Source organism: Canis aureus, chromosome 17 (assembly GCF_053574225.1).
Source record: "Canis aureus isolate CA01 chromosome 17, VMU_Caureus_v.1.0, whole genome shotgun sequence".
Taxonomy (NCBI): Eukaryota; Metazoa; Chordata; class Mammalia; order Carnivora; family Canidae; genus Canis; species Canis aureus.
In genome coordinates, this window is record NC_135627.1 from 53,787,183 (window position 1) to 53,808,258 (window position 21,076).

The 21,076-nt window shown below is 41.6% G+C and overlaps 1 long non-coding RNA gene across 15 annotated transcripts in view; it reads left to right on the forward strand.

Moving 5' to 3' along the window:
- The first annotated feature begins 2,418 nt into the window (after nucleotides 1-2,418).
- Nucleotides 2,419-21,076, forward strand: part of LOC144288011 (uncharacterized) — an 88,565-nt gene continuing 69,907 nt past the window's right edge. For 12 of the 15 annotated variants that reach the window (XR_013355946.1, XR_013355944.1, XR_013355941.1 and 9 more), the window contains exon 1: nucleotides 2,550-2,739. This is a non-coding gene — a long non-coding RNA (uncharacterized LOC144288011). The other 3 variants (XR_013355939.1, XR_013355945.1, XR_013355933.1) reach the window with 1 other exon arrangement.

A 21,076-nucleotide genomic window follows, 5' to 3' on the forward strand; every position in this document is an offset into this window, starting at 1 on the left:
AGCTGCTCCTGGAACCACGCAGGCCCCTCCGCACGGAGCCTCTTCCTCTGCCCGAGCCCCTCCGAGCTGCTCCCGCCCCGCAGCCCCCTCCGCGGAGCCGCCGCCCGAGCCCCTCCTGGCTGCTCCGGGTCCCGCCGTGCGCGCTGCAGCCCTTAGGGAGCTCGGCGCACTCTCCCGGGGCGCAGGTGCCTGTTAGTGTCCCCGGGAGCCCGAGGGCATCCCCGCCCTCCTGGGTCCTGCTCCAACTCCCCGCGAGCCCCTTTCCGCCCGGGAAGGTCGGTGCAGCTCCTGCTCCTCCGGGACGGGGCTCTCCTGTCCTGGGGACACTCGCCCCGGCCTCAGCCCGGCTCCTCGCGGGGCCCCTCCCCCTTGGAGGCCTTTTGTTTTTTTATTTCTTTTTCCCCGTCTTCCTACCTTGATAGATGCGCGAACTCTTCTCACTGTAGCATTCCAGCTGGTCTCTCTTTAAATCTCAGGCCGAATTCATAGATTTTCAGGATAATTTGAAGGTTTTCTAGGTAGTTTGGTGGAGACAGGTGATTTGGAGACCCTACTCTTCCGCCATCTTGCTCCTCCCCCTCTCTACTGCTAATTTTTTGTACATATTGCATTTTTGGCAGACTACTGACAATTTCATGAAAATGCTGCTTAGTAAGTAAGCAACATAAAAGCATTTACATTTTACACTGTTCTAAAATGCTAGAATAGATTATATCAAAATGAAAAAGGTATGTTAAAGGGCAGGGAGAGAAGGTTGGAACTTGAACTTTTAAGATTCTAAACCAAACCATAGAAAATATTATATGTAGTTCAGAAAATGTTTTATGTGTACAACACAAGGTGGACCCTGAAGTTATCTTGAAGAAAATATCAGCAGTTTGCAAGGGAAACTGACAGACTATAAAGGTGGTTTCCTTTATCTTGCTAAACTATAAAGATCTCACGTTGCTATAAATTCAAAATGTTTAATGCAAAGACCGCTTCCCAGATAATTAAGACAATTTATATATTAAAACATTATTAATGTAGGATATAGGCTATCATTTCAAATCAGATGCAAATGATACATTACTAAATAATAAGCCGCCCTTAAGTGTATCTATCTATGATCAGTTTGGTGATTCGGTTTATTACACCTCAACTCCAGGCATGAAATGGACACTTTACAGATTTTTTTTTTTTTTTATTGGGGGAGGTGGAAATAGAGCAAGATGAGTATATGACATGACAGCTTAAAACAGACAAAAAAGATTTCATTTGCTTTACAGGTCTCACACTCAAGAGACCCTCCAAGTGTTAAAAATAAGAAGATACTCAGAAACCATATCCTAACAGGTTAATAAGCCATCCAATAAATTGCAGTAAAAAAGCTCCATAAAAAGGGAGTTCGTGTATTTATAGATATTGTAGAATCCCAAGTTCTTCTCTACATTACTGAAGAATGAAAATAAATGTATGTTTGAGATAAAATGAGGTAATTCATAGCTTTCTCAGGTCAGACCTCAGTACTGCACCTGTTTGATTTCAGCAGCCCAGTCCATGAGGCCCTCACAACATCCTGAACTGTTAAAGCCCAAGTCTTGGGTTACTAATTAAGGATTGCAGGCCATTAAACAAAAACAAACAAACAAAAAGGATTATAGGATGTTTATGATTCTTGGGGAGGTCATCACCCAGTTTACAAATTATATAAATGGGGAAGAGCCACCACTTCCTATGTGCCTGCTTCCCTTCCCGGATTAGGTCTTCCAGGAGTTTCCAGCTTTTTTGCATCCCTCCAATCCAACATGCCACGAAGGGCTGGGTAGGGCACGAGGCAACCAACAGATGGCCACTTCCATCCACCTGAGGCTTGACATCTAGCAACAGGTGCAGGCCCAGAATCCAGAAATTTACTACCGGTGCTGACGCCTGCTCCTGGGAGCTCAGCAACCGCACGGAGGATGAGACTCCGACATAGCCGGGCCAGCTGGTGGGCTAGGAGGTAGACCCGGAGGTGCCGGGCGCTGGCTGATGTGGGCGGGTGGCACCCTGGCGGGCACCTGTGGCTCATCAACCAGATGGCAAGTGAACACTCGGTCGGCAGGTGCTAGAAATGACCCGGCCTGGGGCGGGGTCGGCGTAAGGGCCTGCGCACAGGGCACGCACCTGGAGGCCAAGGTGACGCAGGGGCCGAGAAGGCCTCCCTGCGCAGCCCTCCATCAGCCTGGACCCGCCAGGCCAATTCCCAGGAACCCAACCGGCAGGTAGCCCAGCCCACATCAGCGGTTGCAGGACTGGACCTCGCGCATGCTCAGCTCAGGCAACGCGCGCGTGCACTGCAGGCCTAGCTCGGAGTCTCCCTCCGGAGGGAGGCCTCTTCCTTCCGGTGACACCGGAAGCAGATTCTCTCGCGCATTGGCTCCCCCCCCCCCCCCCCCCCCCCCCGCCTCCGGCTCGCGGCGCTGCCGCAGCTCTGCTAAAGGAGCCTCCAGGGTCTTCTGCTTCCGGGTGCTTAGTGCCCTCCTCGCGCGGGGAGACTTCCGGCTTCTGGCTGCGAGGTGAGTACTTCCGCCCTGGCAGCCGCGGCTGCCTTTTCTGGGAGTTCTCCCTACTCGGATTTTTTTTTCTTTCTTTCTTTCTTTTTTTTTTTCTTAGATTATGCGGATGAACTGATACGCTGCTGCCAGGGCACATCACTTTTCAGAGTGAGAGTAGCAGGACCTTGAAAACTAGCAAATGGCTTGAGTACGGAGTACAGTAAGTCCTACACATGTATTTTTGTGTTTTTTTTCTTATTTTTATTTTTTTATTTTTGGTGACAGTAGCTCGTGTCTTAGGTGTAACATTGGAAAATTTATGGTATGATTCAGAGGCCTTGCCCAGCGTACCCTAAATTCGGAGCACCCTCTGTCCTCCAAAGTGTCACTTTCTTTTTTTTTTTTTTTTAAGATTTTATTTATTTTTTCATGAGAAACACACAGAGAGAGAGAGAGAGAGAGAGAGAGAGAGAGGGGGGCAGAGACACAGGCGGAGGGAGGAGCAGGCTTCATGCAGGGAGCCCGACGTGGGACTCGATCCTGAGTCTCTAGGGTCACACCCTGGGTCAAAGGCAGATGCTAAACCGCTGAGCCACCCGGGCTGCCCTTGAATACTTTTTAAAAAAAGTAGCAAAATGAGCAGCTACTTTGTTATATATATTATTATATATTATATATTGCATATACATGGTTATAATTAATGTAATCAAAATATTCTTCAGCGTACAAAAAAAAGGTCATGTAGAAAGAATAAGAAAGATACTGATTTTAGGGCTAGAAGATGAGGGGACGCTTCTGTGCCCTTCTGCACAGTTACTTCCACACATTTTCAGGACCGTAATGGTAAAAGCACAGGTATGATACCCCCTTATCCAAGTAACCTCCAACCGCAGGTGTCCAGTGAGAACCGGGATATTGGATGGAAAGCAGAATTATTGTCTGATAATATTCCCCTCCTGTTAGCTAGCAAGTCCCAAAATGTGGACAGTCTAAAGGGGGGGGGGGGTTGCTTGGAAGACTGCAAGCCTGCAAGTAACAAACAGCCACGGGAAATGTCAGGAAGAGCAGCCTGGGAGGGTAGATGATTGGCTGTGAGCGCGTCTCAGGTGTGCCTGATGGATCCAGCTTTGACCATGGGGAAGAGGACCTGTTTTCATGGAGACTCTTGCTCCTGTGGCCTCATGATGAGCTTGTTAATCAAAGCTGCTTGTTAAGTCCTTTAGTTCCTTCAGCCAGGAGCCCTTTGCCTGGAAGTAGCTGAGCTGCTGATCCTGCACCTGGGAGCAAGGTGGTTTTTATTCCAATTGGTTATTTTACGTTCTTTATTAAAACATCGATTTTTTTTCCTCGAACGTTAAAACATTATTTTCGCGCTTAGACGTAAATTGTTCATGCTGTGTCATCTTTTCAGTATATTGCTGGATTTGATTTGCTAAAATTTTGTGTAAGCTTTTGCTTTTAATCTTTTTTTTTTTTTTAAAGATTATTTATTTGAGACAGAATGAGAGAGAGGCAGAGACACAGGCAGAGGGAGAAGCAGGCTCCATGCAGGGAGCCCGACATGGGACTGGATCCCGGGTCTCCAGGATCAGGCCCTGGGCTGAAGGCAGACGCTGAACCGCGGAGCCACCCCGGGATCCCCACGTTTTTGCTTTTATGTAAATGTGAGAGATGGCCCTCTAATTTTCCTTTATTGTAACATCCTTGGCAAGTTTTGGTGTCCGTGTTAAGCTTTCCTCGTGAAATGAGTTGGAAGGTATTCTTAAATGCTCTACGGAATTTGTTAGAATTTATTTCTTAAATATTTGATGGTAGTGGCTGGTGAGTTCTTCTGGATCTAGGATTTTCATTGAAGGAGGGCCTTTAATTATGGATTTATTCCTTTAATAGATAAGGAACTATTTGTAGTTCGTATTTGGTTTTAGAAAGTTGAGCTTCCCTTAGGGTCCATTTCATCTAAAATTTTAAATTAATTAGCCCAAACTTATTCATAGTAAGCTGTTACTCCTGTTACAATTTTTCTAATGTAGGACCTGTAATGAGGTCTCCTTTTTAATTTCTAATTCTTGTTTGTGTTTCTCTCTCTCTCTCTCTCTCTCTCACACACACACACACACACACACACACACACACACCCTGTACTCTTCCTCTGGGCTCATCTACAGTTGTGGGGGGCAAATCTAGTCTTGTGCCTGTTTTTGTTCATAAAGTTTTATTGTGACACAACCACACCAATTCATATATTATCTTTGGCTGCTTTCACACCACAACGCCAGATAAAAAGTTGAGCAAAGATCATAAGACTTGCAAAGACTAAGAAAAGAATCATCTGGCTCTTCACAGAAAAGGTTTTCTTACTCCTGAGCTACGCTATTAGTTTAGTGAAAGAAACTTTGTCTTTGTTTCTCCTTTGTGTGGATGTTTATTTCAATAATTTATTTTCTTTTATTATTCATTTGCTTTTTTAATATATATATATATATATATATATATATGTATATATATATATATATATATAATTTCCTGAGTGTTTGCTCACATAAATTGTCGGTCTTTCTTTACTATTAAAGGACAAATTTCCCTCTACACAAGCTTTAACTGCAATTCAGAAACTTTGATATGTTTCCAATACCATTTAGTTCAAAATATTTTCTAATTTCTATTGTAATTTCTTATTTGATCAATGGGTTATTTAGAATTGGATTTCCTAATTTCCAAACATATTTTCCAGTTATTTTTGTTAATCATATCTAGATTAATTTCCCAGTGGTCTGGCAACGTAGTTTGTATGGTTTTATTTCTTTGAAGTTTTGAGATCCTTTCTATGGCCTAGCATATCATTAGTTTTGGTAAATAATATGTGTATACTTGAAAAAAATGTTCATTCTGTCAATTGGGCCAAATCTTGTAATCCTTTTGTTTATATCTCTATTCTTACTGATTTATTGTCTGCTTGTTCTTCAGTTATTGGGAGAGGTGTGTTGCAGTCTCATTATGACTAAATTTTTTTAAAAGATTATTTTTTAGTAATCTCTACATCCACTTTGGTGCTTGAACTCACAACCCTGAGATCAAGAGTCACATGCTCTACTGACTGAGCCAGCCAGTCACCTCTATAACTATGAGGTTTTTTTACATGTCCTTTTACTTCTGTCTTTATTGCTTTACATATAATTTGCATACAAATGTAGATTAGGTACATACAGTTTTAGGATTGTATATATTGTTTCTAAGATTCCCAGTGAATCTTAGAAACATCCTTGTTGGGATGCCTGGGTAGCTCAGTGGTTGAGTGTCTGTCTTCAGCTCAGGGCGTGATCTTGGATTGGAGGATCAAGTCCCGCATCGGGCTCCCTGCATGGAGCCTGCTTCTCCCTCTGCCTAGGTCTATGCCTCTCTCTCTGTGTCTCTCATGAATAAATAAAATCTTAAGAAAAAAAAAAAAAAGGAAACATCCTTGTTTGTTTCTGGTGATGCCTCTTGCCTCATTGCTCACCTGTCTGATGGGCAATAAGCTACAGCAGGTTCCTTTGTTTAGACTTCAAATGGTCTGACTTTTCTATTCTTTCAATATTTAAATGGTCTTATAGTTAATAACTGCTTTTTATAAGCAGTATATTGCTGCATTTGATTTATGTATTTTACAAATCTTTGTATTTTAATTGAGGTTCAGTATAGATGTAATGTAGTTACTGGTACATCTTAGTGAAAGCTGTTTTCTTACTTGGTATGTTTCTTTTTCTAACCTTTACTGATTCCTTTGAATTGTTTCTGATAATTCAAAATTTCCTTAATATTTATATATTCTATTCATTTAGTGATTGTCTTAAATTCTTGACATATTAAAAAGTAAAAGAAACTTAATGCCTTTATATCCCCCTCAGATAATATAAGGGCTTTAACATACTTTGAATCCACTTATCCTCTCTACTAGCTTACATGATATTGTTGTCATGTATTTTAATTCTTTATAAATTTGAAATCCTAAAAGATATTATTCCATAGAATCAATATTCTTTTACATTTACTGATATATTCGCTAGTTTTCTTGGTTGTTTAACTTTTGGCATCCCTTGACTTCATTGAGCCTAAAGAATACTTTTTGGTATTTCCTGTAGAGTGAATCTGCTGTTTTCATTTATAAGGAGAATTTCTGTTTCTGCTTTTATAATTTCCTCTTTGATTTTAGTTTCAGAAGTTTTAGTGTGGTATATCTATGTAGGACTTCCTTCCATGTATCTTTCTTGTGGTTAATAGAACTTCTTGAATGTGTTGGGGATCAAGAACGCTGTCCCCTCAATGGCCCTTCTAGCTGGACTAAGAATCAAATTGACAGAGACAGATAAGAGAAAAACCGAGTTTAGTAGTATACCTGTGGGGAATCCACACAAACATGGAAATTCCAAAGAGAGTCAGGCAAAATGAGGCATATATATCATTCTGAACTCTAAAAAGAAGGGAATAGGGGCCTGAGACTTCAGAGGAAAGAAATATAATTCACTTTATTGATAAGAGGAGCAGATGTTTGGCAATTAGCTGTTTGCCCTGCCGTACAGATGGGTCACTCAGATAAAATTTATCTTTGTGATTACCCTTATTCTCTAAAGACCTTTTACTTTAGATTCTTCTATGTAGTTAAGGGAGAGGCGGAAGTTTCTCTTGAGCCCACAGGATTTCAGTTGCCTTCAGCTTAAAATAATATGCTTGCCAAAGTGGCACATTCTTGTTGGACCTGTCCCAAATCCCTTCAAATTTGTGGCATAATATTTGTCTTTGTTTTGAATCAACATTCATGGTGATGAGTTTTCAATTTTGGGCGTTCAAGATCATTATTTCCTCATGTTATTACTTTTGCTCTATTTTGCTCTGAAATTCCAGTTATAGGTGTGGTAGACTTTTCATCAATTCCATATAATTCTTTAGATATCTTTCTGTGTATTTCTGTATTTTCCATGTTCTTACCCCTTTTTGTTTAGTCAATACATCTTATTCTACCTTTTTTTTTGTTTTATTGTATTTCTCACCATGGTAAGTGTACTCTTTAATCTTTTAAAGTGTACCCTTTTTAAATTAATTTACTTTAATAAAAAGTATTCCCCCTATTTCTTCTATTTCCCCACCCACCTCCCCTCTGGTAGCTATCAGTTTGTTCTCTATAGTTAAGAGTCTGTTTTGTGGTTTCCCTTTCTCACTATTTCTTTCTTTATTCATTTGTTTTATTTGTTTCTAAATTCCATTTATGAGTGAGATCATATGGTATTTGTCTTTCTCTGGTTTATTTCACTTAGCATACTTTCTAGCTCTGTTCATGTTGTTGCAACTTGCACAATTTCATTCTGTCGTATGGCTGAATAATATTCCATTATATACAACATTTTTAAAATCCATTCATCAATCCATTTTTGCATTAGTGTATTTTTTTAAAGATTTTATTTATTTATTCATGAGAGACCGAGAGAGAGTGAGAGAGAGATTAGCAGAGACACAGGCAGAGGGAGAAGCAGGCTCCATGCAGGGAGCCCAATGTGGGACTCGATCCCGGGTCTCTAGGATCACACCCTGGGCCAAAGGCAGGCACTAAACTGCTGAGCCACCCAGGGATTCCCCCTAGTGTATTTTTTAATTTCAGTTACTGAGTTCTTCATCTCTGATTGACTATCATATTTTCTCTTTCTTTGGTAAGAATCTCACTGAGGTCTTTCACTCTTTTCTCAAGTCCAATGAGTATCTTTATGACCATTACTTTATTTTTTTTTTTATGACCATTACTTTAAATTCCCTATGGGCATATTACCTATCTGTTTTGTTATGACTATTGGTGTCATTTCATCCTGTTCTTTTATTTGGGACATATTCCTCAGTCTTCTCATTTTGTCTAACTTTCTGTTCCTGCTTCTGCTCATTAGGAAAGTCAGTTAGGTCTCTGGCTCTTGAAGGTAGTGACCTTTTTTTTTTTTTTTAAGATTTTTATTTATTTATTCATGAGAGACACTGAGAAAGGCAGAGACACAAGTAGAGGGAGAAGCAGGCTTCCAGTGGGAAGCCTGATGCAGGACTCGATCCTAGGACCCTGGGATCACGCCCTGAGCTGAAGGCAGACACTTAACCACTGAGCCACCCAGCATCCCTGAAAGTTGTGGCCTTATGAAAAAGAGGCCCTGTAGTGCTCGGGAGTGCCAGGTTCCCTGTTCACTCCCTGTTCATCAAGAGTGTCTCCTGGACGTGTTATCTGATCTTACTATTGTGGCTAAGCCCATGTTCTGTCTTTAGTCATCTGTAATGGCTCTCTTTGCATGTTGCATGCAGGGTTTGTTCTTGGTTGTTGTTAGTAGGCCAGTCTGGGGCTGCCGACTAAAATTTTAAAATAAATTTTATTTATTAAAAAATATTTATTTATTAGAGAGAGTGTGCAGGTGAGAGAACATGCAAGCACAAGTGGGGGGAGGAGAGAGGGAGAGGGACAAGCAGAGTCTGGACTGAGCACAGAGCCTGACATGGGGTCTGATCCCAGGACCTGAGCTAAAACTAAGAATTGACCACTTAGTTGCCAATTAAGAAAGTGTCTCTGCTTTGAGCCTTAGTTGAGTCAGACCAAGCATTTGCTAGAGATGCCCTAGTTAGAACTTCAGGGCACTTTCCCTTTGTTGTCCCTTTAGAAACTTTCGTTGGTGGGTGGGGTCTCAGTCTTACCAGGTGTCTGCCCTCAGCCTACTATTGGGTCTACTGTTGGACTGGTGTGTATGTGGTTATCTTTTTCTCTCCCTGGGCCAGGAGTCATTTTGGAGCGGTGCTGGTCCCTGTAAGGGCTGCTTACACAGTATCAGGCTTGTGGTGCCACTTTGGATGGGCTCTGGCCATGGCCATTTTGGAGGGGGCAGGTCTGTAGGTGGATGCTGGGGCCTACAGTATTTGCAAGGTTTGTGCAGGTCTTCTGTGAGAGGGGACTCTGAGCTGCTTTAGAAAATTGCTGCTTCAAGGCTGGAGTGGGTAGATCCACAGAGGAGCTCTGGGGTGGGGCATACTGCGTTGACAAGATTTGCTGAGTCTTGGGACACCTGGGTGGCTCAGCAGTTGGGCATCTGCCCTCAGTTCAGGTCATGATTCCCAGATCCGGGGTCGAGTCCTGCATCTGGCTCCTGCAAGGAGCCTGCTTCTCCCTCTCTCTCTCATGAATTAATAAATAAATCTTAAAAAAAAAAAAAAAGAAAAATAAAAAAGATTTGTTGAGTGTTTTGTCAGAGGAGACCTAGAGCTGAGGCCTAGCTGGAGGAGCCGTGTCGGCAAAGAAGTCAGGCGCAGGGTGTGCCTCAGGTGGAGGGTGTCAGTGCTGTGCTGGGTGCTGCTGTTGTCTAGGTATATAGGTTGGGAGGTGGGGGAAGGAGATGGGGCCTAACATCTTTTTTGTTTTTGGAAAAGTCTCCCAATGATCCCTGCTTCTCTAGTACATGCTCTGAGATTCATAAATAATACTGCAGTTATTTTTAGGTCACTTACATAACCCCTAAAGAAACCCTGTGTTCCTTAGCTATCCTCTCACAATCTCCCATCTTGCCTACCCCCAGGCAACCACTAGTCTACCTTCTGTCTCTAAAGTTGCCTGTTCTGGACTTTTCATACAATATGTGGTCTTTTGTGGCTGTCTTATTTCACTTAGCACAGTGTTTTCAAGATTCATCCATATTCCACTTTATTCCTTTTTATTTGTGAGTAATACGTTGTGCCAATGTACCACATTTTATCATGCATCTGTTAGTAGATGTTTGGTTTTTTTTTAGGTTGTTTGTTTATTGAGTTTCAAATTTCACTAATTATATTTTCAGTCTAGGATATTAATTTAATTCCTTTTTAATATTTTCTAGTTTTAACTTTTATCTTGTTTCATGAACATATCAGTCTATGACATCTATAATTTCTGGATTGTTTTGTTGTTGATCTGCTTTAATGGTTTGTTCCTCATGTTTTCCTCTCTAGTTTTACATACTTAGTAATATTTTTATTAAGCGTCAGACATTTTGTATGAAAAATGGTGGAGGTGATTTGTGACTCTGGATTATGTGGTCTTCTTCCAGAGAGGATTTATTTTGCTTCTGTAAGGCATTTAGGCTAGGGAACTGATCACCTTAATCCAATCAAGCTGGATTTAAGTGTTTGTGAGGTGTAGTCTATTTCTGGTTCACCCTTAAACCTTGGGCCTTTTAGGTTTCCAATCCTGAAAGCCTAGGGTGTTTACTGGAGTCCAGCCTCCTTAGCTATTTCCAAGTTTGACCCCTCAGCTTGAGACTGCTGAAGCTCTACTCTGTCAGGCTCTGAGCTGTTTCTCAGACACTTTCATTTTCAATGTCAGTAATAGCCATAACTCTGAGTGTGACCCTAAATTTACGTTTTTAAAATTATTCTCCTCTTCCATATCTTTTTCCTTGCAAGTTTCATTTTTCTTGATAGGTCTCATATGTCTTTTTTTTTTTTTTCCTTAAAGATTTATTTATTTGCAACAGTGAGAGAGACAGAGAGGGCAGGGAAGAGGAGGGGCAGAGGGAGACAAGCAGACTCCCTGTGGAGCCTGATGTGAGACTCGATCCCAGAACCCAGAGATCACAACCTGAGCTGAAATCAAGAGCTGGACGCTCAACTAACTGAGCGACCCAGGTACCCTAAGTCTCATGTCTTTAAGAATATTTCTTTTAATATATTTACTGGTTATTCTCAGGTAGGAGGTTTTATAGTCTAGTCAGCTAATTGTGGAAGCAGAAGCTTACCCACAAATTTGTTAAGAATCTGTTCTTTTAAGCATCTGGTGAAGCAAGTATTCCTACACATGATTGAGTAGAGTATAATTTAGTACATCTTTCTAAAAAGTAGTGTGAAAAAGTAGTGTGTCAGTTAATCCATGGCCTTAAACAAATTATACTCTTTGACCCAGCAATTTCAATTTTGTGAATAAATCAGAAAGAAATTATTAGAGATGTAGAAAAGAGATTTGTATATAAGGATGTTCAGTACAACATTTAATAGAGAAAATTGATTGTAAACTAACGATTCAGTGATAAGGACAATAATTAAATTATGGTACATCTATAAGATAAAATAATATGTGATGATTCAAAATCATGTTTTGAAAAGTATTTACTGATATGGGAAAATAAAATGCAAATAAAAGAGAAAACAGGATATTTTATTTTCAAATGACATGATTTTAATTTAAAAAAAGGTGTGTCTTTGGGACACCTGGGTGGCTCAGTCGGTTTATTGTCTGCCTTCAGCTCACATCAAGATCCCAGGGGCCTGGGATCAAGCCCTGCATCAGGCTCCCAAAGTGGACAGCCTGCTTCTCCCTCTCCTTCTGCTACTCCCCCTGGCTGTGCTTTCTCTGTCAAATAAATAAATCTTTTAAAAATATATGAAAATGAAAGAAGGCATGTCTTCAGAGATAAAATGCTAGAGAAATGAAAAGCAGTTTTGAATGTATTTAACTCTGAATGGGAAGATTAAGGTTTTTTTTTTTTTTAACCGATTTTCTTCCATTTTTGAGATATAATTGACATACAGAACTGTGTAAGTTTAAGGTGTTACAGCATAATGACTTTTATATATTGTGAATTGGTTACCACAGTAAATATAGTTAAGATCCATAATCTCATGTACATACAAATAAGGAAAAAACGTGTTTTTTCCTTATGATAATTCTTAGGATCAACTCTTAACTTTCAAATATATAGCATTGTTAGCTGTAGACATCATGTACATTATATGTGAAGGATTGTTTATTTTTTCTCTATACTTTTTTGCATTTTCAAAGGTTTTTAATATTGAGTATGTACTATTTTTATAATCAAGAAAGAGTTGCAAAAAAAAAAATAAGCCTAAAGCTCATCTTTAATCTAGTAGATTACCTAAACTGTTTCCTTAGCACAATGTCTTTAACAAGCTAGAGATTCTTTACAGTTTAAAGATTTAGTTCCTATGCCTCACACTAAGGAATTAAGACACTTGGAGGAATCCACGTAGGAGGTTGTTGGAGAGGTGATAACTGAGCATCTTCATGATGTTCCAGGGAGCAGTCTGCTTCCTGGCCCTCATTGTCTTTTCAGTAGTTTGATGGATTTTTGTAAGTCTTTTGTTATGAAGGGAATGTATCCAACAAGATTATGTTAGTTAAAATTTTTGTTTTAAAAGCATCTTATGGGGTACTCAAAGGAAAAATGCAAAAGTATAAAAAAAATAAAAGCATCTGAGTATTATTAGGGAATTCTCTTCTTGAAAGCTCTCATAAGAACCAATTTCCCCCCATTATTTATTGAATAGGTCATTTGTGGAGGGACCTTCAGTGAGGAACTGATTGTACAGCATCTCCATATGGGATGTTATATTTCACATTTTTGAATTAATCTTTAACCAGTTTCTCATATCTGATGCCTTAGTCTATTTGGGTTGCTATAACAAAAATACCAGAGACTGAGTGGCTTGAACAAGAATTTATTTCTTGGGATGCCTGAGTGGCTCAATGTTTGAGTGTCTGGCTTTGGCTCAGGGTGTAATCCCAGGGTCCTGGGATTGAGTCCCACATCGGGCTCCCTGCGTGGAGCCTGCTTCTCCCTCTGCCTGTGTCTCTGCCTCTCTCTCTCTCTCTCTGTGTGTCTCTCATGAATGAATAAATAAAATCTTAAGAAAAAAGAATTTATTTTTCATAGTTCTGGAGGCTGGAAAGGCTAAGACTAAGGTGTTGACAGATATTATGTCTGATGAGAACTCACTTCTTTGGTTCATAGGTGGCTGTCTTCTTGCTATAACCTCATGAGGTAGAAGACATTAATCCCATTCATGAAGGCTTTACTTTCATGACCTGATCACCTTCCAAAGGCCTTACCTTCAAATTGGGGGTTAGGATTTCAACATAGGAATTTGGGGGTGAGGGGCACTAACATTCAGTCGGTAGCATCTAGCTTTTGTTATCTTCCAAATGTTGATGAATTACCCTCTCACCCTTCTTGTTTCTCTAGCTTTGTTTTAGAAGACTGCAGAACTTGTTTTGTTTATTGCTGCAGATATGGATGATTTGGGAACTTTCCTAAGCTTTTCAGTGATCATCTTGGTTAAAAATTTTCTGATATCCCCAGGACCCTGAATTCTGCCCTAATTAATGAAATGGTCTGTTTTCATATTTAAATTTGGCTTGTAATAGTAAGGCCTTCTCGATGCAGCTAGGGGGTCTCCTATCCTGAGCTGTCACTCAAAAGCATATTTCAGTTTTATTTGAAAGCTTTTTTTATGTGTATTCCCCCAAAGCACCTTAGCTGAAAATCAAATTTCAGTTTAGAGCTTTGTACAGACCAATGTCTCTTTCTTGCTCCTGTATTCCAATAAAATTGTGTATTTCATTTTAACCTCAATCTGCCTGTGTTTAAAATATAAAGCTAAGGTTAAGGGCTTTCACTGCTGGCAACCCTACCCGGGCATCTCAATTTCTAGATAAAATCTTTTATGGAGACCTTTTTTATTGGCTCCACAGCTCAATCCTACCATATCATCCTATTAATCCTTAGCTGCAAAAATACCAGAATCATTTATGAACTAAAGTTTGTTTTAGCTCTTTAGTTTTTATCAGCTTTTTTTCATGTTATTTCCATCAGCTTGGTTGCTGGGACTGCCCTTTCTCTCTTCCCTCTCCCACCACCTTTGTCTCTGGGTGGAGAAAGAGGGTCTTAGACTGTAAGAGGCTACAGGACTGGCTGCCTACTGTAGCTGGCTCTCTCCTGCCAGCCCTTGGGTATATCTTGGTAGAAAAGGAGAGTGAGGCCTGCTAGGAAGGAGAGTGCCTCCTGGCCATCTCTGGTGGGCCTCCAATGATCCTCCTTTGTTGTCAGAGAGTCTCCGGTCTTTTCCAGGGAGGAATGTCCTGGGAGGCCTTCTATTGCTAAATTGGAGATCGGAGATTCTGGGTCTGGGTGGCCTTTTTCTTTTGAGCAGGGGGATGCAAGATGCCTCACCACTGTCTTGTTCCTCAGGTCCTGGGTTCCCAAATCAGCTGGCCACCTCCTTGCCATATTTTGGTCTCCTTTGGTGCCCCTAGCACCATTTTCCTGTTTTATACATGTGCTTAGTAGGGAGGTGTCTAGAGAATGGGTATATACCATCTTGTCTGAACTGACTTTTTTTTTTTAAGATTTATTTATTTTAGAGAGAGAGTGAGAGAGAGCAAGGGGAGGGGCAGAAGGAGAGAGAGAATCCTAAAACAGATTCCCTGATGTGTGCTGAGCCCACCACCATGGGACTCAATCCCAGGACCCTGAGATCATGATCTGAGCCATCATAAAGTATTGGCTGTTTAATGGGCTGATCACCCATTAAACTGCCCCTGAACTGTTTCTAGCTGTATAAAGATTTACTTTTATTCACATTTCTCATTTATAAAATGGCACCCTACATGCAGAGCCCTTACGTGATTTTCATGTCAGGAAAACTCCAGGACTTGTTCTCTGCTCGTATATAAAAGCAGTGATTGGGTTGAAATGCTATAGAACCCAGGAAATAATTGCTGGGACCAGTTCTTTAACTGGGACTCCAGATGTCTTAGAACTGGGTTCCAGATTTCATACTCATACTGATGTTTAACATCATGCTCGTGAGCTGGACAAAACTGTGTAAGTCAGTTGGAATTAGGGGCTGGGGAACCACTGCCGTATTTTCTGCCCTTTCACGTTAAACAAGGATACATACAGGCTGGTTGCTAGGTCAGGAATCTTTATTGCTTGGAAGATTTTGCCTCTCCTGGGTTGCCTCCCGACACAAACTTGGCTGTGTCCAGAATTTTATTTATTTCCCAAGGCAAGGATCTCAGGTTAAGCCTGGACATCACAACCACTGGGCTTCCAGAATGTGTGGTGGTACCTGAGAACTGAAAAAACAGAAGTGATAGCAGGAAGTATCTTCTGGGAAAGAACTGAGGCCACCTCCACTGCTGGAGTTCAGGCATAGGCATGTGTTTTTCGTGACTCTTCTCTTTCCTTCACATTCCATATCTAACTCCTCCACCAATCTTGCCAAACCCCCTTCTAATAAACGCAAAATCTAGCACTCTTTTTCAGTGTCTCCCAACGCTGCCTCACCAGCAGGCCCCCACCCCCCTTTCTCTGTTTACCAGCCCACAATATACTCTCCCCTGCCTCCTTTGGCACCTCTGCCAAAGAAGTGCAAATCAGATGGTGACTTTTCTGTTTAAATCCCTCCAACGTTTTCCATCTCATCCAGGGCAAATTCAAAGTTCTTCAGTGGTCTCTAGGGCCCTCCATGATCTAGCCCCTGATACTTCACTGACCTCATTGCCTTTTTCTTTCTTCCTTGCTCATTCCTCTTCAGCAGTGTCAGTCCTTAGATATACCAAGCCCTCTCCCACCTCAGCACCTGCACACTTAGAATCCCCTCTGGCTGCAGTGCTCTTCCCTTGCATAGCTGTGTGGCTCACTCTTTAGTTGCCTAAATGGCTCCCCTGCCAGCTCATTGCTGACCACTGTGTATAAAATGCTTTCTCCACGCCTGGGGTTTCTCTTAATTCCTACTCTCCTCTATTTAACCTCGTAGCAGTTGGCATCACTTGACATAGATATGTATTTGTCTCTTTACTCCTTATGAAAACATAAGCTCTGTGAGATATAGGACTTTGATGCATTTCTTTTGTATACCAGAGCCTAGAACAGAGCTCAGCCGGTGGTAGACATCCACTGTTTAATGAATGAATGAGTGAATGAATAGAAATGACCTCTATGTCTCTTCAGCGTGGAATTGGGAAGCCTCCTACAAGAACTTGTTATAAAGAAATAAGACCTGCAGAGTTTTAACCAGTAGCTAAAAAGGGTAACTCTGAAGACAGTAATGACTATCTTTAGACCCATTACCCGTTGGATCCATGTATCCTTGGAAATCAGAAAGATCCATTTCCCTGAACTGTAAATTATGGCTGCCAAAGAACACTGCTGTGGGGCCATTGAATAGAGAGAATTGTTTCTTCCCTTTTGACATGTATTAGTTTCATATTTCTTTTTAATATACTACTAAAACTTAGCAGCTTAAAACAACACTCATTTATAATCTCTGAGCTCCGTAGGTCAGAAGTCCAGGCAGGTGTGGCTGGGTTCTGTGCTTAGTGTCTCCCAAGGCTGGCCAGTCTGGGCTTTTTACCTGGAGGCTCTGGGAAAGAATCTTCTTCCAAGTTCATTCACATTGTTGACAGAATTCAGTTCCTTGTGGTTGATGGTCTGAGATCTTTGTTTTCTTTCTGACCATTAAAGAGGAGGCTCTTTTAGTTTCTAGAGGGCGCCTGCATTTCTCCCATGTTGCCCCTCCACCTTCAAGCAAGCAGTAGTATATTAGATCCTTCTTGTATATTAGCTTCCTCTCCGTCTGACTTCTCCCTGTGCCATGAGCTGGGGAAATCTGCTTTTAAAGGGTTTGTTAGGGGGACACCTGGGTGGCTCAGTAGTTGAGTGTTGGCCTTTGGCTCAGGGTGTGATCCTGGAATTCTGGGATTGAGTCCCTCTTCAGACTCCTGCGGGGAGCCTGCTTCTCCCTCTGCCTCTGTCTCTGCCTCTCTCTGTGTCTCTCATGAATAAATAACAAAAATCTTAAAAAAAAAAAAAAATAAAGGGTTCATTCAGTTAAAATAGGCCCATTTGGATAATCTTTCCTTTGCCATTGGAGGTAACAATCACAGGAATGATGTCTCATCATGTCCACAGATCCCACACACATTCAAAAGGGAAAGGATGCAAAGATGATGGTCATGGTGGGTCATTCTTAAAATTCTACCTATTCTCATTTCACTGCATCTCTCAGCACGGCTTAGTACTGAGAAGTGCTACCTGATAGAGGAGCAATGGTACCCCCTGCACTTGTAAGACAAATAGTGGGAGTGGTGGGGACTGTTTAGTCTTGGTAGATTGTGGAGGGAAATGGGATACTTCTGGGAGTGGTGTTATCCCTTGGGCCTGGCATACCAGTGCCACTAGCGGGAACAGACCTACCCTGTAGAAACCTATGGAAAGACAGGAGATGTGAAGAATTTCCCAAGGGCAGGTGATCCTGCAGCAGCAGATGGGGGCCACAGACTAATCAAATATGGGTTATTACTGTTTGGGTGACTATGTTTGTGTGCGTAGGATAGTGAAGATTGTGACAATTTTCCCCTGGTCAGAGCAGATGGTAGTAACTTAATCTGATGAGATCTTGAAGATCTAATATATGACCTTCTATGGCCTTGTTTTAATTTCAAGATCATAACCTGATAACTACTAAGCCAGAATTCAACTAAGGCTGTCAAGCTCAAAAGCCAATGAATTCTCTTAAGCACTGCCAGGGATGGAAAATGTGTGGCACATTTGCTGTGACTACACTACTACCATGTTGTGTCGTTGGCTAACCACACAGACCTGCCTGGTGAGACCTGCGCAGTCTCAGAATCATCAAGAATCTGCTCCTGATCACCACTGCCAATTAAAGAATTGAAATCCAGGGCAGAAACTCATCTCCCATCTCTGGACTACACTGTACCTGAAATTCCAGCAATCTCAGAAACAGAAAGACTTCCACCTAGTTCTTATGCTGGCTGCAAAATTGCATATTGTAAATGTTAGAAGAACACCGTGTCTCCCTCTATTGTATGCCATTAGCTGAATCTGACTAGTGAAAGGGAAGTGAAAAGAATTGAAATGCCTTTTTTTTTTTTTTTTTAAGGGCTATTACTCAAACTTATATGAATTCTGGGATTCTCCTCTCTTGGCATTCCTTTTTTCTAATGAATGGAAAAGGAATTAAAATGATTAAATGGCAGGAGTATAGACCCAAAAAGGATATAATAAAGCCATTTGTGCTATTTAACCTTCTTAGAAGGGAACGGACGATGTTAAAGTCAAGAGATTGTACTCTGTTCCCACAGAGAAGCAGGGCAGCCTTCGGAGAGCTCTCAGGAAGCTCCAGCTAATGGAAGATACTGGGAGCTATGTAATCTGTTGCCAAGAGAAGCAGAGAGGTCCCTTGGGTGGTGCGGTGGCTTTATTTGGAGCTGGGAAGTAGAGAGGGCTACTGGAGCCCTGTGTCATCCTGTGGTTTGGATTTCAAGAGTTAACTTCTTTATATTGGCATCTCTAGAATGGATCATTGCAGCCAGCTCACAGGCTAGAGATCAGGTGTTTCTTTTCAGTATTTTTAGATTCAGACAACTGAGACAAAGAGAAAAACCATGATTCAGTCTAAAAGGTAGTAAACAGAGCTTACCCTTAACTTGGTCTTCCAGAGTCCAATGACTGAAAGCCTACGTCCACCCCAGTACTTCTCTTGATCTGGGTGGGAGCCAGCTGGCTACAGGGCGTTCTGCATGGCTGTTCTGTCTCCGTCGTCTGCTGTCTCCTAACTCTTTGGCAAACTCCTGTTCTCATATCTCAGATACCTCAGTTACCTGTCTAGAGCCCTGTACTTGGGCTCAGTTACACTCGTGGTCACTATGTAATAGTGCTTACTAGATCATTAATTAGTTGTGTCATTCTTTGTATAACGGGACTGTAAGTTCCTGGAGGGCAGGATTTACCTCTTTCTCCATCACTGCACTATCTGCAGAGTCTGACTCAGTCTTTAATACTCAGGCAGGGACTTAGTAAATTTGTGTTGAATGAATGCTCGAAAGAACCAACAAATGAGGACATGACCTTTCTGATGAAAGCATGCAAGTGGGTCTTATTTTTAGCACACCTTTTCCCTTTCTCAGTGTCTCTCTTCCTGCAAACATCTATGAATTCTGGGCTCATATGTATAGAGCTTGGTTCTCAGCTGTTGGGTATTCCTCAGTTTTGGAACTGAACTGATAATGACCAGGGCTATTTTCAGGTGTTTTTGGAGAGTCTTTAAAACAAAAATGTTTCTAAGTTGCAGCTGCTTGGGAGATTCTAAATTGGTAATTGAGGTGCTGAGCTAGGAAATGCCATGTGCTATAAGGAGATTGTCCTCAAACTGCTAAAGAAATCGCCAAAATCAGGTCACATGGCAGATGGGGGTAGGTGAGAGAGAATTTTTTTTTTTTTTTTGTGGTGGTGTTAATGGGGGGGGGGGGGTGGATCACCTCAGCGGTTTCTGTTTTTAACAGAAAACCTTGATACTCAGAGATGCCTGACCAGACATCTGGCATTTTTATTAAGCTCCAGCAAATATTTGTCTCAATAATATGTGCCTTACAGGCAAGGGTTCTGTTGGTTGACTGGTGGGTGGGTGGTTGGTTAGTTGATTTTCTTCCGGTCAATGCTCGATTTTTCAGTTGCCTAAGAAAGGCATGAGACCTCCATTACCTTGACTGAAATGGGTCTTTTTGGTCAAAATTAATCATGTGTGCCTTGGTGCTCCCAGAATGGCTGGTAGACATTTTCTTTTATTCTATGCTCTCCTGAGCAGGCAATAGGCCACTCAAGACAGGAAGCTGGTCACTCAGATTTGTTTTCACAAGTCAGTCCTCAAGACAGGTGTGTTGATTTAAATTGAATTGGAAGGCCTGCTTCCCCCATTGTTACCAAGCATTGACTGGCCATGACAAACAGCTATAAAGCACGTGGCGTCCTTTGTCTTTTTCTCGGGAGTGTCCCTTCCTCTTCTTTTCCCTCCCTTCTCTGCCTTTCCTTCTCTTCCCTTCTTTTTTTCATCCCATCTCTCAGTTTTCTTCTTTCTCTCTCAGTTTCTGTTTCTCTCTGCACAACTCTGTTGCCCCTCTGTGTTTCTTTCTCTGCTTCCCACTTTCTCTCTGCCATGTAAGGGCTTGTAGGTTGTTAACTGCACAAAGACACCTTGCCAAGAGGAGAAATGAAGGTGGAAATGCATCCTATACTCTAATTGCCAAGGTATATGTGCTGGCATGGGGCTTTGTCGGCCCAGAGGAGGCATCTTGTTCTAATTTACACAAAAGCATTTTTGGAGGGCTAACAGCAGCTCTTTCCTCCCTTAGAATGATCCCAGGGGAAAATAGTCATTTTTGTATTTTTCTCTTGACCCAGGCTTCCTCTGATTCTCAATAGGAACTTATGTTGCCCTTCTCCCGCCTGCTGACCAAACCTGGGCAGGTTGGAATTGCATTTGTATCACAAACATACCATTAAAAAGTGTCCCTGCACTATTTTAGTGCTTTCATCTTTTTTCAGCTGATTCTTTATTTTTGTTGGGACTTGAGTCGAAGAGCTAACCTTTCGCTCATTTGCTTTAGATGTATAACTCTAATTTTCTCTTCTTAGCTGTCTATACAGCTAGACCCTTTTACGTTCGTGTCGTCTCATTGGCAGCGGTGGTGTTTCTTCAATGGCAGAGTTTGTTACATAATCTCTGACCAGAGAGATGAAGATGGGGTGCCTTTTGCTTCTGCATGCTGCCAAACAATCAGAAAACCATGGATGTAGTTCAAGTTCTGTGAACGCTGTCGAGCTTGAGGTCCATTTCTAATTTTCCTTCATATCTGTAATGCCTGGTGCATTGCTTGGCACATAGTAGGCATTCAAGACTATGTATGCCTGGGTAAAGAAGTGCATAAGTAAATCCTC